The 25,985-nt window shown below is 43.0% G+C and overlaps 1 long non-coding RNA gene across 1 annotated transcript in view; it reads left to right on the top strand.

Annotated features, from left to right (window-relative positions):
* Window positions 1-4,846: 4,846 nt before the first annotated feature.
* Window positions 4,847-25,985, top strand: part of LOC147364536 (uncharacterized) — a 131,992-nt gene continuing 110,853 nt past the window's right edge. Inside the window, exons 1-2 of the long non-coding RNA XR_015134640.1 lie at window positions 4,847-5,512; window positions 7,314-7,385. This is a non-coding gene — a long non-coding RNA (uncharacterized LOC147364536). The remainder of the gene's footprint in view (window positions 5,513-7,313; window positions 7,386-25,985) is intronic.

Consider the following 25,985-nt stretch of genomic DNA (forward strand, 5'->3'; position numbering starts at 1 on the left):
TGCTCTGGTCTCTTTTGTTTCTTTTGCATTTATTTCTGCTCTAATTTTTAAGATTTCTTTCCTTCTACTAACCCTGGGGTTCTTCATTTCTTCCTTTTCTAGTTGCTTTAGGTGTAGAGTTAGGTTATTTATTTGACTTTTTTCTTGTTTCTTGAGGTGTGCCTGTATTGCTATGAACTTTCCCCTTAGGACTGCTTTTACTGTGTCCCACAGGTTTTGGGTTGTTGTGTTTTCATTTTCATTCGTTTCTATGCAAATTTTGATTTCTTTTTTGATTTCTTCTGTGATTTGTTGGTTATTCAGCAGGGTGTTGTTCAGCCTCCATATGTTGGAATTTTTAATAGTTTTTCTCCTGTAATTGAGATCTAATCTTACTGCATTGTGGTCAGAAAAGATGCTTGGAATGATTTCTATTTTTTTGAATTTACCAAGGCTAGCTTTATGGCCCAGGATGTGATCTATCCTGGAGAAGGTTCCATGTTCGCTTGAGAAAAAGGTGAAATTCATTGTTTTGGGATGAAATGTCCTATAGATATCAATTAGGTCTAACTGGTCTATTGTATCGTTTAAAGTTTGTGTTTCCTTGTTAATTTTCTGTTTAGTTGATCTATCCATAGGTGTGAGTGGGGTATTAAAGTCTCCCACTATTATTGTGTTATTGTTAATTTCTCCTTTCATACTTGTTAGCATTTGTCTTACATACTGCGGTGCTCCCGTGTTGGGTGCATATATATTTATAATTGTTATATCTTCTTCTTGGATTGATCCTTTGATCATTACGTAGTGACCTTCTTTGTCTCTTTTCACAGCCTTTGTTTTAAAGTCTATTTTATCTGATATGAGTATTGCTACTCCTGCTTTCTTTTGGTCCCTATTTGCATGGAAAATCTTTTTCCAGCCCTTCACTTTCAGTCTGTATGTGTCCCCTGTTTTGAGGTGGGTCTCCTGTAGACAACATATGTAGGGGTCTTGTTTTTGTATCCATTCAGCCAGTCTTTGTCTTTTGGTTGGGGCATTCAACCCATTTACGTTTAAGGTAATTACTGATAAGTATGATCCCGTTGCCATTTACTTTATTGTTTGGGGTTCGAATTTATACACCATTTTTGTGTTTCCTGTCTAGAGAATATCCTTTAGTATTTGTTGTAGAGCTGGTTTGGTGGTGCAGAATTCTCTCAGCTTTTGCTTGTCTGAGAAGCTTTTGATTTCTCCTTCATACTTGAATGAAATCCTTGCTGGGTACAATAATCTGGGCTGTAGGTTATTTTCTTTCATCATTTTAAGTATGTCTTGCCATTCCCTCCTGGCTTGAAGAGTTTCTATTGAAAGATCAGCTGTTATCCTTATGGGATTTCCCTTGTGTGTTATTTGTTGTTTTTCCCTTGCTGCTTTTAATATTTGTTCTTTGTGTTTGATCTTTGTTAATTTGATTAATATGTGTCTTGGGGTGTTTTGCCTTGGGTTTATCCTGTTTGGGATTCTCTGGGTTTCTTGGACTTGGGTGATTATTTCCTTCCCCAGTTTAGGGAAGTTTTCAACTATTATCTCCTCAAGTATTTTCTCATGGTCTTTCTTTTTGTCTTCTTCTTCTGGAACCCCTATGATTCGAATGTTGTAGCGTTTAATATTGTCCTGGAGGTCTCTGAGATTGTCCTCATTTCTTTTAATTCGTTTTTCTTTTATTCTCTCTGATTCATTTATTTCTACCATTCTATCTTCTAATTCACTAATCCTATCTTCTGCCTCTGTTATTCTACTATTTGTTGCCTCCAGAGTGTTTTTAATTTCATTTATTGCATTATTCATTATATATTGACTCTTTTTTATTTCTTCTAGGTCCTTGTTAAACCTTTCTTGCATCTTCTCAATCCTTGTCTCCAAGCTATTTATCTGTGATTCCACTTTAATTTCAAGATTTTGGATCAATTTCACTATCATTATTCGGAATTCTTTATCAGGTAGATTCCCTATCTCTTCCTCTTTTGTTTGGTTTGGTGGGCATTTATCCTGTTCCCTTATCTGCTGGCTATTCCTCTGTCTCTTCATCTTGTTTAAATTGCTGAGTTTGGGGTGTCCTTTCTGTATTCTGGCAGTTTGTGGAGTTCTCTTTATTGTGGCTTTTCCTCGCTGTGTGTGGGTTTGTACAGGTGGCTTGTCAAGGTTTCCTGGTTAGGGAAGCTTGTGTCGGTGTTCTGATGGGTGGAGCTGTATTTCTTCTCTTTGTTCAGTCGCGCTGTGGGGAGGGAGGGAGGGATGCTGCAAACAAATAACACTGGCGTGCGCTCGCAGTGCCTCAGCCACACTGGGTCTGCCCCCGCTCACGGCGCGTGTAGCCTCCCTGCCCACACTGCTCGGGCTCTAGGTTGTTCCGCCGGGAACAATCCGAGGCTGGCCCTGGGTTGCATGTACCTCCCAGGTCCAAGCCGCTCAGGTTCAGGCACTCGGGTAGTCCTCAGAGGCGCAGACTCAGTTGGGCCTGAGTTTTGTGCTCTTCCCAGGTCCGAGCAGCTCAAGTGATGAGGTGTTTGGCGAGCGCCAATGCTGCGACTTATCGCCTCCCCGCGACTCGGTTATCTGGGCATAAAACCGGCGCACCTTCTCAGGCAGATGTTAACCATCCAGACCCCCAAGAAGTTTTAGTTAGCAAAGAAGCCTGCTTACAGTTTTATAGATAATGTCTCTCTGGGGCTGCGATTGCCCCCTTCCGGCTCTGGCTGCCTGTCACCGGAGGGGGAAGGTCTGCAGCCGGCTATCTCTGTTCAATTCTTTGTTCCGTGCGCGGGCCTGGCGGTGTCTTAAGTTGGGGCTGGCTTTTCGCGTGGTAGATATCCCACAGTCTGGTTTGCTAGCCCAAATTATTTCGCTCAGATAGTGCTCAGGGTATTCAGGCCAGATTCTTACTCTAAGCGATGCAGCCCGCGCTGCGCCTCCCTGCCCAGCCCCCGCTTGCTAATGGCGCGTGCAGGCGTCTACGCTGCTTCTCCGCTGGGGGAGTTACCGTAGGACTCGCAATCTTCGAGTTTTAATTGTTTATTTATTTTTTCTTCCTGTTATGTTGCCCTCTGTGCTTCCAAAGCTCGGCACAGATTCGGCAGTGAGAAGGTTTCCTGGTGTTTGGAAACTTCTCTCTTTTTAAGACTCCCTTCCCGGGACGGAACTCCGTCCCTCCCTCTTTTGTCTCTTTTTTTGTCTTTTATATTTTTTCCTACCTCCTTTCGAAGAGTTGGATTGCTTTTCTGGGTGCCTGATGTCCTCTGCCGGCATTCAGAAGTTGTTTTGTGAATTTACTCGACGTTTAAATGCTCTTTTGATGAATTTGTGGGGGAGAAAGTGTTCTCCCTGTCCTACTCCTCCGCCATCTTGGCTCCTCCTCCTGAATGTTGAGTTTTAAGCCAACATTTTCACTCTCCTACCCTCATGAAGTGGCTCTTTAGTTCCTCTTCAACTTCTGCCATTAGGGTGGTGTAATTAAAAGATGATTACTCCTTGGAAGAAAACTTATGACCAACCTAGATGGCATATTGAAAAGCAGAGACATTACTTTGCCAACAAATGTCCATCTAGTCAAAGGCTATGGTTTTTCCAATGGTCATGTATGGATGTGAGAGTTGGACTGTGAAGAAGGCTGAGCGCCGAAGGATTAATGCTTTTGAACTGTGGTGTTGGATAAGGCTCTTGAGAGTCCCTTGGACTGCAAGGAGATTCAACCAGTCCATTCTGAAGGAGATCAGCCCTGGGATTTCTTTGGAAGGAATGATGCTAAAGCTGAAACTCCAGTACTTTGGCCACCTCATGTGAAGAGTTGACTCATTGGAAAAGACTCTGGTGCTGGGAGGGATTGGGGGCAGGAGGAGAAGGGGACAACAGAGGATGAGATGGCTGGATGGCATCACTGACTCGATGGACGTGAGTTTGAGTGAACTCCGGGAGTTGGTGATGGACAAGGAGGCCTGGCGTGCTGCGATTCATGGGGTCACAAAGAGTTGGACACGACTGAGCGACTGAACTGAACTGAACTGAATTTGCATATCTGAGGTTGTTGATATTTCTCCTGGCAATCTTGATTCCAGCTTGTGATTCATCAAGCCTGGCATTTTGCATGATGTACTCTGCATAGAAGTTAAATAAAGAATGTGACAATATAAAGGCTTATCATACTACTTTCCTAATTTTAAACCAGTCAGTTGTTCCCATGTAAGAGTCTGACTGTTGCTTCTTGAACAGCATACACATTTCTCTGGAGGCAGGTAAGGTGGTCTGGTTTTCCCATGACTCTTTAAGAATTTTCCACAGTTTGTTGTGATCCACACCATCAAAAAAGTTCCTGTAGTCAATGAAACAGAAGTGAATATTTTTCTGGAATTCCCTTGCCTTCTCTGTGATCCAGAGAATGTCAGCAATTTGATCGCTGGCTCCTCTTCCTTTTCCAAACCCAGCCTATAAATCTGTAAGTTCTGCTAAAGTCTAACTGAAGGATTTTGAGAATTACATCATGGCTACAGTTTGGTTTTCATGTAGTTAGCTTCTGCATGCTTTGAGTTCCAGTATCTACTGAACAGTTCAAAGCATATGGCTCATAATGTTATCTAGGGCCCTTGAAGAAGAACTAAAGGTCCTTGACTTTGCTTAATGACTAAATTTTATTATTTGGTCTTGTTTGCCTGTTTCCTTTGTTTATGCATTTTCTCATTGCTCTGATTAACTTGTTTTCAACTAACGTTCTATAAATGAAAGACAGGCAGAGGACATAGGGAGCAAGGACCGTGGGATCCTGCTTTCTCAGTATGGAGGGCTGCCCTGAGCAAATGAACCTCCAGCCAAGACCCAAGGAGTCAAGGTTGCAGGGCACACCTTGTCATTCCCTGGCAGTTTCCCAAAGAGAAAGTCTGCACTTCAAGATACTCCATAGCAGAGTTATCAATCCTTGTGTGTTACAACCACTGGGGGAGGTTTAAAACCACTGATGCCTGGATTCCCACCTCTGATGTACTATGTCAGCAGTACTCCTGGGCCATGGGATGGTTTTCCAATTTCTCCTGTGATTCTAACATGCAGGCATGGTTGCTGACTTCTGTTTTCTCAAAATTTGAAGGGCATAATATACACTTGTGGATCTTGTTAAAATGTAGACTCTGCTTTGGGAGATCTGGATGGGGCCCAGAAGTCAGTTTTCTAATAAGTGCCTGGTAATTCCAAGTAGAAATGCCATCCTGAGTAGAAGTCTTCTTAATCAGAGTGGTGAGCAGTAGCAGCAGCAGATTCACCAGGAGCTTGTTAGTAATTTAGACACCTGGGCCCCACCCAAACCTATGGAACCCCAGCAGGAATACCAGGAAGAGGCCAGGTGAATTTCATGCATGTTAAGGAGTGGGAAGCATGCGGAGCTCAGGGTATATTTAAAGAGAGAGCAATGAGGCTGATGAGGGGATTCAAAACTGAGGCATCTGAGCAGGAGTGAAAGGAATGGAGGATGTGGAGCCAGGAGGAGAGGAGAGAGAACAGGAGGAGCCAGGTAAGCACTTTGACCCTGGAGAGGCTGCTCAGGAGGGGGAGGGGGGGAACTGAGGGACAACGTGTCATCCAAAGAACAACCGAGAGGTCAGGGGGACTTGTTTCTGTCCAGCGGTGGTGGTTGGTTGGTTGGTTGGTTTCCTCTGGATCTGTGGGGGCTACACTTCTTGTCAAAGAGGTCAGCCTCCATTATGGCAGAAGAAATTCAAAGATTGTAAAGATGTGATGACTTATGAGTCTTGCTGCTCTGAGATTGTGAGTCTGTGGAGCTGAAGTATAGGATTGTTGGGTCACCTGGGGACCTAGTCCCTGTGGAACTGAGATGAGACATGTCAGAACTTGAGTTTGGAGTTTGGAGGGGTGCAGTATTTCGGGATGAAACTGATAAAAACCAGACCTATGTCAGGAGATGCCCAAAGAGTGGTTCTGGGGAGGAAGACCTTTTACTCTGCCCTTCTATGTTCTTTGGGCTGGTCTAAGAATTGAATTGACATTGGAGAGACTAACAGGAGAAAAATCAAACAAAAGTTTAGTAACTTGTGTATGTGGGAGAGACTGGAGAAAATTGAGTAACTCATCAAAATGGCTGAAACCCTCACCTTGAATAGCATCTCCAGATGAAGACACAAGAGGATGTCAGTTATGGCAGGAAAAGCACAGTAAACGGGGGCAGGGTATATGGATTGAGATCATTGCCTTCACCATCGATCAGTTTCTAGAGAATTGGTCATCCTTCTCTTCCAGGTACAGACAGATAGTTGCCCATAAAAAGTAGGGATTTCCCTTACAACGGTGTTTCTCACAAAAGAGCAACTCCTATTTGTTTTTCAGAGGCCTTCCCATGTTATTCTCAGAAAAATGACCAACTTAGAACAATTAATATGTTAAAGAGATGTATTACAGGGTGGCAAATTCAGCTTCCTTACAGGAGAGACATATTTCATGCATGAGTGTGTAATAGGAGATTCTGGGTACCTCCAAGTCCAGCAGGGGTGACCCGAAAGTCCTGAGAGCTGTCCTGCTATGCTCTGGTACCTGAGGTCATGATGTGTGAACGTGAGGAGCAAGAAATGGGAGGTGATGCCAAGAACTGGAGTGAATTTGCAAGGTGGTTATGTCATACCAGCCAGAGAAGGGGAGCTCAGATTGGAGTGTCCTGATGCTTCAGATAGAAACAGCTCTAGAAAGGGGAGGTGCATGGTAGCACCATGATGTCACTGTGTGGAAGGACTAGAGTCCATTGTTTCAGGCAATGTGGGTTCATTGTTCCTGTGAAGTAAGCAAGAGAAACTGAGGGAAGCCACCCAGGGAGATCTGGGAAGGAGAGGTCTGGGCTCCGGGCAGCTTCACAGGTGTTGACAGCTTGGCTTTCTGGATCTTATTTCTTACATTCGTTCTTTCCAACTGTTTGGTTCCCCTCTCTGTCCTGGTGTGGATCTGGTGTCTGCCAGTTGAATCTGGCTCTGCCACCTTGGGTTGTGGCTAGGAGAGAGGCCAAGAGCCGCACAGGTAGGGCCTGCAGAGGGTGGGGATCCTGTGTTCAGTTGGCTGTGGCCTGAGCCCTCTTTGGTCTTCTACATGAGACCTTGAGGGGACTTTGCTGAGCTACACACAAACAGGAAAACTCTTTGTTGTTTTTAGTTGCTAAGTTGTGTCTGACTCTTTGAGACTCCATGGACTGTAGCCTACCAAACTCTTCAGTCTATGGGATTTTCCAGGCAAGAGTACTGGAGTGGGTTGCCATTTCCTTCTCCAGGGGATCTTCCCAACCCAGGGATCTAACCCAAGTCTTCTCCTTGCAGGCAAATTCTCTACCACTGAGCCACCTGGGAAGCCCATTGTCGGTGCTTGGCCCCTCAAGTAAAGCATCACAGGTAGTCATTAGTCTCAGATTGAGAACACATTTTAGTAGGAAGAAGTCCTTTCTGGTGATCCTCCCTGCCCCGTTAGTCCTGAATCCCTCTTATTTTTTTAAGGAAATATTTTTTTATTTATTTGACTACACTGGGTCTTAGTTGGGACATGAAAGTGAAAGTGAAGTTGCTCAATTGTGTCCAACTCTTTGTGACCCCATGGGCTGCAGCCTCCCAGACTCTTCAGTCGATGGGATTTTCCAGGCAAGAGTACTGGAGTGGGTTGCCATTTCCTTCTCCAGGGGATCTTCCCAACCCAGGGAATGAACCCAGGTCTCCCACTTTGTAGGCAGACACTTTACCATCTGAGCCACCAGGGAAGCCCAGTTGGGACATGAGGATATTTAACTGTGGCATGTGAACTCTTAGTTGCAGCATGTGGGATCTAGTTCCCTGACCAGGGGTTGAACCTGAGCCTCCTACATTGTAAGCTGGGAGTCTTAGCCACTGGACCACCTGGGAAGTCCCCTGAATCCCTCTTAAAAGACAAATTTATTCTAATGCCTAAAAAAGGACAAGTAATTAATAGGTAATCAGTAAGTATTATTGGATAAATGGTTATTACTGAACATGTATTGAAATGTAAGAGTGGATGGTGGTGTTTCTATCTGAAGCATCAGCAAATTAACAACACTGAATATATGAAACACTCATTATCCAAAAATTTGCTTTCAGGAGTCCTTCGGTAACTTGGTCACCTCTGAATTACTCTAGAAATGTCAGTTTGGGTGTCTTCTTTGCCACAACTCTTTACATGAAACCGTTCTGCACACAGTCTTTTGCCCAGATGCCTTATGCCCCTGGTCACAGCTGATTGGACCAAGGTGGACACGCTATCAAAGACTGCCACTCACAGGAACAAAAAGCTGAGTTGGGTCTATAGCTATTTAAACTTGTATGCAATCCCTTCCACTTGCTAGGGGATGAAGTGGTGAAGGAAGATTGACATAAACTAGCTAATATCTGTCTTCTGTGGATATTTATTCTACAGTTGCTTACTGTACATTCTCTTGTACAAAAATCTACGATAATTTTCAAAGCAGTACTATTAATAATAGACAAAAGGTGGGAACTCTCAAATGGTCCTCCAGTGATGAATGGATAAAGAAAATGTGGTATATCAATACAATGGGATATTGTTTGGCCATAAAAAAAGAATGAAATTTTGATACACAAAGGGACAAACAAATATTATGATTCCACTCTATGAAATGTCCTGAGTAGGCAAATCTGTAGAGATAGAAAATAAAGTGGTGGTTGTCAGGGGCTGTGGGGAAGAAGGAATGAGGACTGATGGCTAATGGAGTGGGGTTTCTTTTGGGGGTGATGAAATGATCTGGAATTTGATGGTGATGATACTTGGTAAGTATATTAATAGCTACTGAATTGTCATTTCATTCTGTTTTTTTTGTCTGTGCCACAAAATGTGCACTATCTTTGTTCCCCCAAGGAGGGATTAAACCCATGCCCCTTGTAGTGGAACCACTGGACTGCCAGGGAAGTCCCCTGAATTGTATACTTTAAGAGTGAATTAGATCTCAGGAAAGCTGTCATTAGAAAACACTCAAAAAAGAAAGAAATACTTCCATTAAAAAATGTAGTGGGTGACTTCCTTGGTGGCTCAGTGAATAAGAATCCTCCTGCTGGTGCAAGGAACAAGGGTTTGATCCCTAGTCCAGGAAGATTACACAGGCTGCAGAGCAGCTAGCTCTGTGGGCCAGTATTGAGCCCCTGCTCTGGAGTCCACAGGTCATGACTACTGAGCCGACATGCTGGAGGTCCTGAAGCTGGTGAGCCTAGAGACTGTGCTCCATAACCAGACAAACCACCATAGTGGGAAGCCCCTGAATGGCAACTAGAGAGTAGTCCCCGCTCTCTGCAACTAGAGAAAGCCCCCATGCAGCAACAAAGACCCAGCACAAAGATAAATAAGTAAAAACTATTTTTTAAAATGTAGTGGGAATTCCATGAGAGTGTAGTATTTAAGACTCTGAGCTTCCACTGTCGGGGACATCAGTTCAATCCCTGGTTGGGCAACTAAGATCCCAAATGCTCCACAGCCAAAAAACTTAATAAAATAAATATTAAAATAATATAAAAATATAGTAAGAATAAATGTGAGGTCCTGCCTTTGGACCCAAGATTTAATGGGATGAAGTAGACATCTCCTTTTGTCTGGCCAGCCTCCACTTCTCTAAGTGACAGTCTCTGATTTCTCTGGAGAATGGGCTTCCTATTGATGGTCCTGTTGGGAGTCTAAGTTACAGGGACCCTTGCTTACCACATAGAGGGCAGGTGACCCTGGCTGACCAGAGCAGACACTGGCTTGAAAACCTGAACCCTGAGCTGAGTGGCTCATGGATGCTGTTGAGACTGAATCCTTCCCAGGACATCACTGAAAGTTTCCCAGTGAGACCCCTGCAGCTGGCTCCATTCCTGTGTTTAGTTTTGGGCATGTCTTGTGATACATTTCTCTTCTGCCCAGGATTGGTTAAACTGGAGTTCCTTGTGAAGGGAAACCTCGATGCATGCCTCGAGTCCCTGTGCTGTAGCAGCTCACATGCAGACCATCAGGAGTTTTAGCATCGGTGTTAGGAACTGCAGGGAACCACTGCCTGCCACCTGTGGGGGCTGGTGCTGTACTAAAGAACTGTGCATGCCTCTTCTCATTTAATTCAACCCTGACAGTGACTTTAGTTGGTAGTTGTCTTGGCTCCACTTTACTCACAAGGAAATGAGGCCTAGAGAAATTAGGTACATTTTCTGAGATCGTGCAGCTAATTAAATTGGACTCCGGATTCATTCCAAGTCTGCCTGACTCCAGAATAGTGCTCCTAATCATTTCTCTGTACTGCCTTAAAAAGAGTCAGCATTGTTGTTACCAAAACTGGGTCTGTCTGCTTGCTCCTCAGAAACCAATACTTTAGAATCAGGGTTGCTTTATTTCAGAGGTGGGCAGATGGGGAGGATGGCAGACTCATGTCCAACAGCTAGCTTCCCCCTGACAATCAAAGGAGAGTCTCATGGTTGTAGGCAGAGGGAGGGAGCGACATACAGAAACAGCACAGTTAGCTCTGATGGTCATCTTAAAACTGATCATGCAATGGTCTGATCAGAGTCATCTTAATTTTTTAAAATACAGTTAATCATTAGTTCCAGAGTCAACTGGTTTCCATTCCCTTGAAGCCAGTTCTCAGATTGTAGCAGCTTACATCATGGCTACAGTTTGGTTATCATTTAGTTAACTTCTGCCTAGTATGAGTTTCAGTATCTACTGAACAGCTTAAAGCATATTGCTCAGAATATTATTTACCTAGGGCCGTTGAGGAAGAACTAAAGGTCCTTGATTTTGCTTAATGAATAAACTTTTATTACTTGGTCTTGTTTGCCTGTTTCCTTTGCTTCTGCATTTTCTCATTTCTCTATTAAATTGTTTTCGACTAACATTCTTCTGTAGACAAAGGGCAGGCAAAGGACATAGGGAGGAAGGACCATGGGGTTCGGCTCTCTGAGTGTGGAGGGCTGACCCGAGCAAACGGGACCTCCAGCCAGGACCTGAAGAGTTCAAGGTTGCAGAGCATTTCCTGCATACCATTCTGGCATTTCCTGGCAGTGGTCCCAAAGAGAGGGTCTGCACTTTAACATACTCGATAGCAGAGTTATCAATCCTTGCTGCATGTGATAGTCACTTGGGGAGGTTTAAAATCACTGATGCCTGGATTCCAGCCTCTGATGTAAGTGGTCTGCAGTACTGCTGGATCATGGGATGGTTTTCCAGTTTCTCCAATGAGTAAGATGTTCAGTCATGGCTACCAGCGTATATTTTTTTTTCATAATCTTAATGGCATACTATATATCTTTGGATCTTGTTAAAACACAGATCCTGATTCAAAAAGTCTGGATGAGGCCAAGGAGCTACATTTCTAACAAGCTCCAGCTGATTCTGAGTAGAAACATCCCAAGTGAGATCCCAGACCGTGGAACCCAAGCAAGGATGGCAAGGAGAGGCCAGGTGATTTTCATGTATGTCAAGGTGCAAGAAGCATGTGGAGCTCAGGGTATATTTAAAGAGAGAGAAATGAAGCTAATGAGGGGATTCAAAACAGAGGCATCTGAGCAGGCATGAAAGAAATTGAGGCTGTGGAGCCAGGAGGAGAGGAGAAAGAACAGGAGAAGGCAGGTAAGCACTTTGACACTGGACAGGCTGCTTCAGGAGGAGGAGGGGACTGAGGGACAACGTGTCATCCAAAGGATGACATGGGATATCAGGGGGACTCATTTCTGTCCAGCAAGGGTGGTTGGTTGGTTCCCCCTGGGACTGTGGGGGCTATGCTTCTTTTCAAGGAGGTCACCCTCCATTATGGCAGAAGGAATTCAAAAATTGTAAAGATGTGATGACTTCTGAGCTGTCTTGCTGCTCCGAGATTGTGAGTCTGTGGAGTTGAAGTGGTAGGATTGTTGGGTCACCTGGGGACCTAGTCTCTTTGGAGCTGAGGCGAGACATATCAGAACTTGAGTTTGGAGTCTGGAGAGGTGTAGTATTTTGGGTTGAAACTGATAAAAATCAGACCTATGTCAGGAGATGCCCAAAGAGTGGTGCAGGAAGACCTTTTACTCTGCCCTTCTATGTTCTTCGGGCTGGTCTAAGAATTGAATTGACATTGGAGAGATTAACAGAGGAAAAATCAAACAAAAGTTTAATAATATGAAGATATGGCAGAAACCAACACAATATTGTAAAGCCATTATCTGCCACTTAAAAATAAATAAAATTTTAGTTTAATAACAGGTATGTGGGACAGACTGGGGAAAAATGAGTAACTCATCACAATGGCTGAAACCCTCACCTTGAGTAGCGCCTTCAGCTGAAGACACGGGAGGATGTGGAGGGTGGGGAGAGTCAGTTATGGGAAGTGACCAGGAAAAGCACAGTAAACAGGGTATATAGACTTAGGTCATTGCCTTCTCCATTGATCAGCTGCTAGATAATTGGTCATCTTTTTCTTCCAGGTACAGACAGACAGTTGCCCATAAAAATGGAGATTCCCCTTACAATGGTGTTTCTCACAAAAGAGCAACTCCTATATATTTTCAGAGCCCTTCCCATGTTATTTCTCAGAAAATGACCAGCTTAGAACAATTAATATGTCAAAGAGAAGTATTACAGGGTGGCAAATTCAGCTTCCTTACAGGGGAGACATATTTCACACAGTGTGTGAGAGGAGACTGTGGATACCTCCAAATCCAGCAAGGGTGACCCCAAAGTCCTGAGGCCCGTCCTGCTGTGCTGTGGTACCTGAGGTCATGATGTGTGAATGTGAGGAGCAAGAAATGGGAGGTGGGGCCAAGAACTCGAATGAAGTTGGGAGGTGGTTATGTCACACAAGCCAGAGAAGGGGCACTCAGATTGGAGTGTCCTGATGCTTCAGATAGAAACAGCTCTAGAAAGGGGAGGTGCACGGTAGTACCATGATGTCATTGTGTGGAAGGACTAGAGTCCATTGTTTCAAGCAATGTGGGTTCATTGTTCCTGTGAAGTAAGCAGGAGAAGCTGAGCAAAGCCGCCCAGGGAGACCTGGAAGGAAGGGTCTGGGCCCCGGGTGGCTTTACAGGTGTTAGCAGTTTGGCTTTCTGAATCTTATTTCTTGGGCTTCATCTTTGCAGCAATTTGGTTCCCCTCTCTGTCCTGCTATCTGCCCATTGAATCTGGCTTCTACTGCCTTGGGAGGTGGCTGTGAGTGAGGCCAAGAGCCACACAGGTAGGGGCTGCAGAGGGTGGGGATCTTGTGTCCAGGCGCTGTGGCCTGAGCCCTCCCTCTTTCGTCTTCTACATGAGACCTTGAGGGGACTTTGCTGACCTCTGTAACACCCAGAAAAACTCTCCTTTTCCTTGAAGGGGCTCCTGTTTATCTTTCTCGAAACCTCTTAGGCAACCTTGCATGTTCTGTATTTGGTAGAGAGACAGAAATACTTGTGCTAAGTGTTCAGGCCTTGCAGTGCTGTTGGTGTGGAGCTTCCCCAACCTTCCTCAGGGAGGCTTGCCCAGGGCCTTCTCCTCGGTTGTGTGTGTGCTGGGCAAGGGCAGTGTGTGGGCTGGGCTTAGGGGTGATAGGTAGGGGATCAAGCAGAAACTTACCAAGAATCTGCTTGGTGTTCCTTAGGAACAAACCCATCAGGTCTCGGTGGGTTTCCCTGGCCTTACATACAGACTGGGGAGCTTCAGACTTCTCTAGCCAGCACTTGGGAAATGCAGGTCACATGGAAAAGCAGTCAGAGGTGCTGGGGGCCCTGCTTGGGGCCTCTTCTTGGTCAGCGTAGGTCAGGGGAAGGCCAAGGGAGCCTGTGATTTGAATGAATTCCCATGATGAACTGTGCTCTGTTCCTCTTATTTATGATCTCATCAAATCCTCATGAAACTACCCATTTGGAGATGACACTGTACCTCAGAGACACAACTTGCTGAGGTTCCCTGCTACGAGGTGCAGCCCTGGGGCACCCAGAGTGCTGGTCCGTTGCCCTCAGGTGCCTCACAGAGGCTTGGGCCATTTGTGTGTGGTGAGGGGGGTGGTGGGGGCAGGGCTCTGCCTGCTCAGGTGCCTGAACTGCTAGACACGTAGAAACCCTTACAGACCAGAAGAAAGGGCTATTGTTCTCCAGACAATACCTTTCCTTCAAAAGCCTTCGCTTTTAATCATGTTTTAACTGATTGTTATGATCCCAGGACGGCAGCATTAGGTTTCATTTACCTCCCAGTCTAGATTCACCAGGAAGTAGCTTTGCTCAGACCTCCGTGTTCCCTGGGCACCTTGTTCTTAGGAGGAAGTTGATAAAAGTTTTCTTGCACCTGCTGTTTGGAGTTTCCAGCCAACAGTTGTAGCCCAGCTCCAGTGGGTATTAGTCACTCCTGTTTGTGCTGACTTAGATTGACTTCTTGGAGAAGGCAATGGCACCCCACTCCAGTACTCTTGCCTGGAAAATCCCATGGATGGAGGAGCCTGGTAGGCTGCAGTCCATGGGGTCGCTAAGAGTCGGACACAACTGAGCAACTTCACTTTCACTTTTCACTTTCATGCATTGGAGAAGGAAATGGCAACCCACTCCAGTGTTCTTGCCTGGAGAATCCCAGGGACGGGGGAGCCTGGTGGGCTGCCTTCTGTGGGGTCGCACAGAGTCGGACACGACTGAAGTGACTTAGCAGCAGTAGCAGCAGCAGATTGTTTTCTGAAGGCTCTGTTGGTTCTCCTATGGGAGGGGAAGAGCAGCTGTCTCCTCCGGTACCCATCTCAGTTGCCCTCTGAAGTTTGTACTCTCAGCCCTGCTGTTGATTAAATATCATGGCTTGTCCTGAGCTAGCAACATGTCTGCTCTTTGCCACAAAGTCTGCAAGAAATTCTTCCTATGAGGAACTTCTTGAATAGATGGTTTGTTCAGTCGCTCAGTCATATCTGACTGCATGCCAGGCTTCCCTGTCCTTCTCTATCTCCCAGAGTTTGCTCAAACTCATATCCATTGAGTTGGTGATGCCATCCAACCATCTCATCCCTTGTCGCCCACTTCTGCTGCCTTCAATCTTTCCCAGCATCAGGGTCTTTTCCAATGAGTTGGATCTTCACATCAAGTGGCCAAATATTGGAGCTTGAGTTTCACTTCAGCATCAGTCCTTCCAATGAATATTTAGGGTTGGTATCCTTTAGGATTGACTGGTTTGATCTCCTTGCCATCCGAGGGCCTCTCAAGAGTCTTCTCCAACACCACAGTTCAAAGGCATCAATTTTTCAGTGCTCAGCCTTCTTTTTTTTATTGTCCAGTTCTCACATCAGTACGTGACTACTGGAAAAACCATAGCTTTAACTATGTAGACCTTTGTCAGCAAAATTAAAAGCTTTTTAATAGACTGTCTAGGTTTGTCATAGCTTTTCTTCCAAGGAGCAAGCATCTTTTAATTTCATGGCTGCAGTCACTGTCCACAGTGGTTTTTGAACCCAAGAAAAGAAAGTTTGTCACTATTTCCATTGTTTCCCCATCTATTTGACATGAAGTATTGGGACCGGATGCCATGATCTTCGTTTTTTGAATGTTGAGTTTTAAGCCAACTTTTTTACTCTCCTCTTCCAGATTTATCAAGAGGCTCTTTAGTTTCTCTTCACTTTCTGATGTTAGGGTGGTGTATTCTACATTTCTGGCATTACTGATATTTCTCCTGGCAATCTTGATTCCAGCTTGCGCTTCATCCAGCCTGGCATTTTGCATGAGGTACTCTGCGTATAAGTTAAATAAGCAGGGTGACCACATACAGCCTTGATGTATACCTTTCCTGATTTGGAACCAGTTTGTTGTTCCATGTTCAGTTCTAACTGTTTCTTCTTGACCTGCATACAGTTTCTCAGGTTTCTGCTTATAGGTTTCACATATTTAAGTGTCATTTTTATATCATTTTATATCAATTGATTTTTCTCTGTGACTTTTCTATAAAATGTTTGGTCTCTTTTCCTTCTATTTAAAGATCTATCTATCTATCTATATCTATATCTATATATACATACATATACATACAGCCTTGACATACTCCTTTCCCAATTTAGAACCAGTCCATTGTTCCATGTCTGGTTCTAATTGTTGCTTCTTGTCCTGTATATAGATTTCTCAGGAGGCAGGTAAGGTGATCTGCTATTCCCATCTCTTTAAGAATTTTCCACACTTTGTTGTGATTCACAATCAAAGGCTTTAGCGTAGTTAATGAAGCAGAAGTAAATGTTTTTCTGGAATTCTCTTGCTTTTTCTGTGATCCAGCGGATGTTGGCAATTTGATCTCTGGTTCCTCTGATTTTTCTAAATCCAGTTTGTACATCTGGAATTTCTTGATTCACATACGGTTGAAGCCTAACTTGAAGGTTTTTCAGCATTACCTTTCTAGCATGTGAAATGAGTATGATTGTGCTGTAGTTTGAGCATTCCTTGGCATTGCCCTTCTTTGGGATTGAAATGAAACTGACCTTTTCCAGTCCTGTGGCCACTGCTGAGTTTTCCAAATTTGCTGGGATATAGAGTGCAGCATTTTTTAGGATTTGAAATACCATCATCTTTTAGGATTTGAAATAGCTCTGCTGGAATTCCATCACCTCCACTAGCTTTGTTCATAGTGTTGCTTCCTAAGGCCCACTTAACTTCACTCTCCAGGATGTCCGAGTCTAAGTGAGTGATCACACCATCTTGGTGATTCCGGTTATTAAGACCTTCTTCTGTGTATTCTTAACCACCTCTCCTTAACCATCTTCTGCTCCTGTTAGGTCCATACCATTTCTGTCCTTTATTGTGCTCATCTTTGCATGAAATGTTCCCTTGGTATCTCTAATTTTCTTTAAGAGATCTCTAGTCTTTCCCATTCTATTGTCTTCTATTTCTTTGCATTGTTCACTTAAAAAGGCTTTCTTATCTTTCCTTGATGTTCTCTGGAGCTCTGCATTCAGACCAGTTTATCTTTCCTTTTTTCCTTTGCCTTTTGCTTCTCTTGGCTATTTGTAAGACCTCCTCAGACAATCATTTTGCCTTTTTCCATTTCTTTTTTTTGGAGATCATTTGGATCACTGCCTCCTATATAATGTTATGAACCTCCGTCCATAGTTCTTCAGGTACTCTATCATATCTAATCCCTTGAATCTACTTGTTACTTCCATTGTGTAATCATAAGGGATTTGATTTAGGTCATACCCGAATGGTCTAGTGGTTTTCCCTGCTTTCTTCAATTTAAGTCTGAATTTTGCAATAAGGGGTTCATGATCTGAGCCATAGTCAGCTCCTTGTCTTGTTTTTGCTGACGGTATAAAGCTTCTCCATCTTGGGCTGCAAAAATTATAATCAGTCTGATTTTGGTATTGACTGGTGATGTCCATGTGTAGAGTTGTCTCTTGTGTTGTTGGAAGAGGGTGTTTGCTATGACCAGTGCATTCTCTTGGCAGACTTTTAGCCTTTGCCCTGCTTCATTTTGCAAGGTCAAACTTGCCTGTTACTCCAGTCTTCTCTTGACTTCGTACTTTTGCATTCCAGTCCCCTATGATGAGAAGGACATCTTTTTTTTTTTGGTGTTAGTTCAAAAAGGTCTTGTAGGTCTTCATAGAACTGATCGTCTTCTTCACCATTAGTGGTTGGGGCATAGAATGGTTTGCCTTAGAAACGAACCGAGATCATTCTATCGTTTTTGAGATTATACCCAAGTACTGCATTTCAGACTCTTGTTGACTATGAGGGCTACTCCATTTCTTCTAAGGGATTCTTGCCCACAGTAGTAGATATAATGGTCATCTGAGTTAAATTCACCCATTCCAGCCCATTTTAGTTCACTGATTCCTAAAATGTTGATGTTCACTCTTGCCATCTCCTGTTTGACCACTTCCAATTTACCTTGACTCATGGACCTAACATTCCAGGTTCCTATGCAATGTTGTTCTTTACAGCATCGGACTTTACTTTCACCACCAGGCACATCCACAGCTGGGTGTTGTTTCTGCTTTGGCTCAGCCTCTTCATTCCTTCTGGAGCAGTTTCTCTACTGTCTCCAGTGTCATATTGGACACCAACTGACCTGGGAGATTCACCTTTCAGTGTCCTGTCGTTCTGCCTTTTCATACTGGGTCTTGGTCTGGTGGACATGGCCATGCTCAGTAAATCTTTAATCCAATTTTCTGCTAGTGGGTGTGGCTGTGTTCCCTCCCTGTAATTTGGCCTGAGGTCAAACTGTGATAGGGTTAATGGCAATAGTGGCAACCTCCTTCAAAAGGACTTATGCCATCACATAAGTTACTGTTTCTCTAAATCAGTGGATGAATGCAATGGTCGTTAGATGAGCTTCTGCTGCATCCACTATATAGAGCTGTCCTTCTAATACTTAAGTTAGGTGATGTCATTTTTTCACTCAAAACCCTCCAGATACTTTTTCTGAAGTACCTACAGTGATCTACCAGGTCCTATGTTGCCTGCCCTGCCCTCCTACCATTCCTTCTCTCTCACGGGCTCCTTGGCTCACCTAGACTTGTTACTGTGGCCACATTAGCTTGTATTCTGTTTGTCCTACTAGCCAATCTTCTACCTACCTCAGGGTCTTCCCTGGTGGCTCAGCTGGTAAAGAATCCACCTGCAATGAGGGAGACCTGGGTTTGATCCCTGGATTGGGAAGACCCCCTGGAGAAGGGAAAGGCTACCCACTCCAGTATTCTGGCCTGGAGAATTCCTATGGGGTTGCAAAGAGTTTTACATGACTGAATGACTTTCACTTTCTTTTCCCTACCTCAGGGCCACTGTACTTGCTGTTCCCCCAGCCATTCACATAGTTTAATCACTTCTTGCAGGTCATGACTCAAATGTGACCTCCTCAGTGAGACCTTCCCTAATTATTCCCTAGATTCGTCCTCCCTCCAGCCCTTCCTTTCTCTTGCTTTGTTATTTTCTATAACACTTGCCTATCTGATACCACATGCCCATTCCTTTGTACTAGGATTTAAGCTTTCTGAGGTAGGATGTTATTTGCTTACTTGCAGAGAACACTATCAGGCAGTAAGAGATACTGACATACCTAAGGGAGTAGATGAATGACTGTCTCCAACACAATGTCTTCAGAGGCCAGTTGTGTAACATAAATAGACAAAATGACTGGAATAAACACAAAAGTGGGAGGAGAGTTGAGAGACACACATCCCTGCTAAGGGGGTTAACTTAAATCACAGCAATAGCAATCACAAAACAGTCCCAGCTACACCAGAGCCATGTATGTGCAGCTAGTGTGTGACGGGCTGTCAGATGGGCTGATTCTCCAAACCTGGACTTCCCTAGAGTTGCTGTCAATAAAGGGCTCTGAGGAGAGGCGCCATGGTTTTTCTTGAGGGCTTGGATTCCCTGGTGGCTCAGATGGTAAAGTGTCTGCCTGCCATGCGGGAGACCCAGGTTTGATCCCTGGGTTGGGAAGATCCCCTGGAGAAGGAAATGGCAACCCACTCCAGTACTGTTGCCTAGAAAATTCCATGGATGGAGGAGCCTGGTGGGCTACAGTCCATGGGGTCGCAAAGAGTCGGACACGGCTGAGCGACTTCACTTTCACTTTCTAAGAAGTAGTTCATGAAACTCATCTAGAACATTCTAAATGTAATAAGACATTGTTCATTATATTGTAATTTTTTTCTCCCATTGGTATCATGTCTGGTATGTGTTTCTCAAATCATTTTATTTTTGAATCGTATAGACCCTAGGGCTTATGTTACTGATAGTCCTTTTTTCCAGGTAGAAAATTTAGAATTGAATCTGTAACCCTCTTAAAGACATGAGATGTTCTGGCATACATTTTTGTATTAGGCACATTCCGGTTCTACATTATGTCTTGACCATTTCATATCTTTGCATCACCTTTCTTACTTGGTCTTCCCATAAGAAATGAACTGATCACTGACTTGCTCAGGCTTTTAGGTATGAATGACATCCAGAATAAATAGGCCAGTTTCTCCCCTCCTTTTTTTTTTTTCCTACTAAGACCCTCCAACTCAAAGGTGTCATGTACTGTGTGATAGTCACTGGGAATTGGGAGAGAAATAAAAGTGGGAGAGAAATACAACTGGGATCTAACAGAGAGGAAAGGCAGGAAATAGAAGAGGCTGAAGAGAAGGTTGGAAATAGGTGGCAAGAGGAGTAGAGCTTTGCTCATAGCAGAATGAAATGACTCTTCTCCAAGAATGAGATCACCCCTCTTATACAAGATCCGACCTCATGAAATACAAAGAACATTCCCACGGTGGCCTGGGTGACCACAGGTGATTTGCACAGGTGTGTTAAAGGAAGCGCAGCTTCTTTGCTTGGGTTTTTGGGAATATCTAATGGTCTTATCTCACATTCAAGTTCTGGAGACCCCTCTGGTTTCCTCATGACTCTCAAGAGTAGGGGTCCTGCCTGTTTGTGACTGACTATACCGTCCCAAGAAGACTCATTGACTCTTAGAGGTCTTTCCATTGTTCATTTCTCAGGAACTTCATTTTGTTATCAGGGCAATAAAATCACATGCCTGAGCTACTAGCTGGATGGGCACAGCTGTAAAACTGACAGCAACCCTGACAGTAGGGGAAACCACCCTGGTGAAGTGGTCAAAAGAGAAGTAATTATTGCTTCTAATCTGACTTTATCCAGGAAATGCCCCAGTATTTCCCGATCTATGATCTGCTAATACATTTACTGTGAGCACAGAGTAAATGTTTAACCTTGCTGGTTTTATCAATTAGTACTTTTGTTTACTTTTTTTATTGGAAGATAACTGCTTTACAATACTGTGTTGGTTTCTGCCATACCTCAAGATGAATCAGCACACAGTATCAGTATTTATCCTAATGATTGTGTTGATTCTGTGTTTACTTGTTGCAAGAATGTTTCCTCATCTCCATCCCGGGAGACTGTACTCTGAATATTGTCAGGAAGCCCTTTATGACCTTGAGCAACTGCATGACTCATGTCTAACCTTAAACTCTTACCAATTAAGTGAACAGTTGTATTCTCTCATTGAGATGGTTTTCTTCCTGCTTTCATCATGTAACACCCCCTGCCAATTTTAAAAAGACCCCCCCCCCCCACCCCGCCGCCAAAGAGAGTGTCCAAACTACCTACTTGAGTTCTTGTCGTTTCTTCTGACTGGTAGCTTAATTCATTACTTACTCTCCCCATGGCCAGAATTAGGTAAAACAAGATTTATAAAGCAATTTCCATGTGTCACGACTTCCCTGATGGCTCAGGGGTAAAGAATCTGCCTGCAGTACAGGAGACCAGTGTTCGATCCCTGGGTTGGGAAGATCCCCAGGAGAAGGGAATGGCAACCCACTCCAGGATTCTTGCCTGAAGAATTTCATGGACAGACGAGCATGTCAGGCTATAGTCCATGGGATTGCAAAGAGTAGGACAGGAATGAGTGACTAACATTTTTATTTTTTCTTTTCTGTGTGTGACATACTGTTCTAAGGACTGGGGACGACTTTCCTTGCTTCATGGAGTGAACTGTGCAGTAAGGGGAGAGAGGCAATAATGAAAAGTATAAAAAACATGGTGGTAAGTGTTAGGGAGGTAAATAAACCAGGAAAGGGGAGTGGGCCATGTGTGTGTGTGTGAAGGGATATAACATGGAAGTGGGGGATCAGTGAAGGTTGCCCTGGGAAGGTGACATTTGAGTCCTGAGTTGTAGGAGTGAGCCATGCAGGTAACCAGGGACACGGGTACAGATGGTGGAGTACGAGTACGAACAGAGGCTCTGAGGAAGGGAGGTGTTGGTGGGCCAGGAGCAGCCAAGAGACCCATGGCTGGAACCATACTTGAAGGAGTGGAAAAAGTGGTTTGAAACGTGGAAGGGGCAGGTGGATGATGTCAGACCTTTGTAAGGAATTTGGTTTTGGCTGATGTGGGAGCCATTAGAAGGTCATGAGCAGAGCAGTGACTGCTTGAGTTTGAGCTCTTTTTCTATAACCGCTGTAAGGAGAAGAGCTAGGAGCAAGGGAGCAGGGAGCCTGGTTAGATGGTGATATGGCCTCAGGGTGGTGACCTCCGTGGGGGGGGGGGGGGATGGGGACGTGGGGGGAGATGGGCCAACCCTTGGTGGCCCACACACACCCTAAGATGGTGACTGGTCTACTGTCTCAAACCATGAAGAATATTAAAGATGAAAGTTCTAATTCAGGTGATTCTGACTTTTAGACTAGAATCCAATAAATATTTGCTTCTCTTAAGAAGAATAAAATTGACATTGGTGAGTTGAACTTTACAGAAAAGTTGTATACAGACAGCTTCATTTAGTCTTTTTAATTAGCTCATGAGGTAGATAGTGTTATCTATTTTAATTTAAATTGTATGAAAGGTAGTACAAGATAAAATTCAGACAGAACAAAATGGCAGTAAAATGAAAAAGGCTTCTTTGCTCATGTCAACCATGTTTCCCTCACACTGCCTAAGTTTGAGTCTATAGAGAAATCCTCTAGCACATAAAAGCATGTCATTTATATCCCCACCCAAAAAGGACCTTGGACATAACATTTTTTTTTTTTTTGCACTTAAAAAGTTTATTTATTGAAGTACAATTGACTTAAAATGTTACATTTCTTTCAAGTGGATAGCACAGGGGTTCCTTATTTTTTTTAGGTTTGTACAAAATCTTAAAAAACAAACTTATTCCATTAACATTAATCCGTATAAGCTTCTTTTAATTTTTGTGTTTTTTCTCCTTAATATATGTATTTTATTGAGGTATTGTTGACATACAATGTTTCAGGTGTACAGCAAGGTGATTCAGTTATAATATACACATATATTATTTTGCAGATTATTTTTCACTACAGGTTATTATAATATTGACTATAGTTCCCTGTGCTATACAGTAAACCTTTGTTGCTTGTTGCATATCTATTTATTTAAAATTAGAAATCTAACGTTCTATTCATACTGAGTCAAACAAGTGGAATTAAAATGTCAAATTTTTAGTTAGGCAAAAATTCTACAAGTTTTCTAAAATATATATTATGCATACTATATATATACACACACACACACATGCACAAAAGCTTTTCTACTACAGTTGATAAAGGTGTAAGAAAACATGAGAAAAAAAAAAAAAAACAGATGGTGAAATTGGAAAACATAAACCAAATGAAATGAGAGCACTATGAAATAGAAAAAGTGGAAAAACTAGATTAAAGATCATCATATAGTCCAGTTGTTTTTAAACATGGCTGATCATTAGAAACACATCTGGAGCTTTGGAGGGAAAAAGCAATACCTGGGCATTTGTATTTTCCAAAAAATTCCAAGATAATTCTAATATGCATCTGGATTTTAAAAAGTGATTACAGAGTTTTCTACTAAATGGTAGTTTTGGTGATACAGAAGTCTAGTTTTCTGTTGACAGATCATGGTACAATAGTATTAAGTGAATAATAGTTACATAATCACAACAGTAAAAGATATTTATCAGTTTTTGCAATCAGGAGCCAGATTTTAAAAAAAAAAAAAAGAATTACAATTGCAAGCCATAATGGGAACATGATTAACCTACAATATAAAATAATTACATACAATTTGGAGAGTCAAGCAGAATGATGTGGTGAGTGAAAGTACATACATGCCCAGCCAGTCTAAGTCTTTTTGTTGGTGCATTTAGTTCATTTATATTTAAGGTAATTATTGATATGTATGATCCTATTACCATTTTCTTAATAAAACAATTAAGAAAATTTGGGTTTATTTTCTGTGGGTCTTTTCCTTCTGTTGTGTTTCCTGCCTAGAGAAATTCTTTTAGCATTTGTTGTAAAGCTGGTTTGGTGGTGCTGAATTCTCTTAACTTTTGCTTGTCTCAAAAGCTTTTGATTTCTCCATCAAATCTGAAGGAGAATCTTGCGGGGTAGCGTATTCTTGGCTGTAGGGTCTTCTCACCTACAGTGAGACTATAGGTCTCACTTTAAATATATCATGCCATTCCCTTCTGGCTTGTAGAGTTTCTGTTGAAAAATCAGCTGATAACCTGATGGGAGTTCCCTTGTATGTTATTTGTTTTTCCCTTGTTGCTTTTTTTTGTTTGCTTGTTTTTTGATTTGTGAAACTTTTTTTTTTAACTTTACAATATTGTATTGGTTTTGCCATATTTTAATATTTTACCTTTGTCTTTAATTTTTGCCAGTTTGATTTTTCTATGTGTTTTGGTGCGTTCCTGCTTGGGTTTATCCTGCCTAGGCCTCTGTGCTTCCTGGGTTTGGTTGACTATAGTTAAATCCTGCTGGCCTTCAAGGTTAGATCCCCAGGCTAGGATGCCTGACCTGGGGCTCAAAACCTTCACAATAGAGAAAGAATTACTTTGGTACTATTGTCCTCCAGTTTGTGGGTAACCCACACAGCGGGTATCATGCTTACGCCCCTCCTTCTGTCTTGCTGTGGCCTCTTTTTTGCCTTTGGCCCTGGGGTATCTTTGTTTGGTGGGGTCCAGTGTCCTCCCATCGATGGTTGTTCAACAGCTAGTTGTGATTTTGGTGCTCTCACAGAGATGAGCACACATCCTTCTACTCTGCCATCTTGAACCGGAAGCCAGCTTCTTTTTCCTTTTAGACTTTTAAAAATTGGAGCATAATTGCTTTGCAGGGTTGTGTTTCTGCTGTATAACAAAGTGAATCAGCTATATATATTCAGATATCCATATATCCCATCCCTCTTGAGCCTCCCTCCCACCCCACCCACCTAAGTCACTTCAGAGCACCTAGCTGAGCTCCCTGTGTTATACAGCAGTTCCCACTAGCTATCTATTTTACACATGATAGTGTATATATTTGAGTCCTAATCTCCCGATTTGTCCACCCTCCCCTCCCTCAATCCATGTCCACATGTCTATTTTCTATGTCTGCATTTCTATTCCTACCCTGCATATAGGTTCATCTGTACCATTTTTCTAGATTTCACATGTATGCATTAATATACGATATTTGTTTTTCTTTTTGACTTACTTCACTCTGTATGGCATACTGTGTCCATCCACATCTCTACAAATGACCCAATTCCGTTCCTTTTTATGACTAATATTCCATCATATGTATGCACCACATCTTCTTTATCCATTCATCTGCCATTGGACCTTTAAGTTGTTTCCACGTCCTGGCTATTGTAAACAGTGCTGCAATAAACATTGGGGTACATGTGTCATTTTGAATTATGGTTTTCTCAGGTTATATGGCCAGTAGTGGGATTGCTGGGTCATATGTTAATTCTATTTTAAAATATTTAAAGAACCTCCGTAATGTTCTCCACAGAGGCTGTATCAATTTACATTCCCACCAACAGTGCAAGAGGTTTCCTTTTCTTCACACCCTCTTTAGGATTTATTATTTGTAGAATTTTTTATTATGGCCTTTCTGAGTGGTATGAGGTGATACCTCATTGCAGTTTTGATTTGCATTCTCTAATAATTAGTGATGTTGAGCATCTTTTGATGTGATTGTTGGCCATCTGAATGTCTTCTTTGAAGAAATGTATATTTAGGTCTCCTGCCCATTTTTTTTTCCATTGGATTATGTATTTTTTTGATATTGAGCGGCATGAGCTGTTTGTATATTTTGGAGATTAATCCTTTTGCACATATTATAAATAACATGATGAGAAAATCTCAGGGGCTAAGCAGAGTTAGTGTCATTTCGTAAAAGAGGAAACTGGTTCAGGAAGAGAAGGTAACTGGCCCTTTCTTTTGCAATCAGTGAGAGAACTAAGTAAGCCTCAAGTGTTGGGTCAGTTCCTTGTGTTAATAATTCCTACCATAACCAAGAAAGCATCCTCAAGAGTGAGAGGAGCAGGAAGCAAATTCATCTGTTAGAAATAGTGTGGAGGGACACTCAGACTATCCCGGGGCCACATAGGAAATTTGTAGCCCTCTCCTCCTCACTGTCCTCAGGTTCCATCTCTAAAGAATGGCTTTGATCTTCTGACACAGTTGCTAAGGGCTTAATGGGGAAGCTTTTAAACCAGGGGAGCAATTAAGCTGTCAGGTCTGAGTTCACCTAGTAGAGTGATTGTGACAGTCTC

Source organism: Bos grunniens, chromosome 10, assembly GCF_055505025.1.
Source record: "Bos grunniens cultivar Pamir isolate PY7600 chromosome 10, Bosgru_T2T1.0, whole genome shotgun sequence".
In the NCBI taxonomy this organism is placed as follows: domain Eukaryota; kingdom Metazoa; phylum Chordata; class Mammalia; order Artiodactyla; family Bovidae; genus Bos; species Bos grunniens.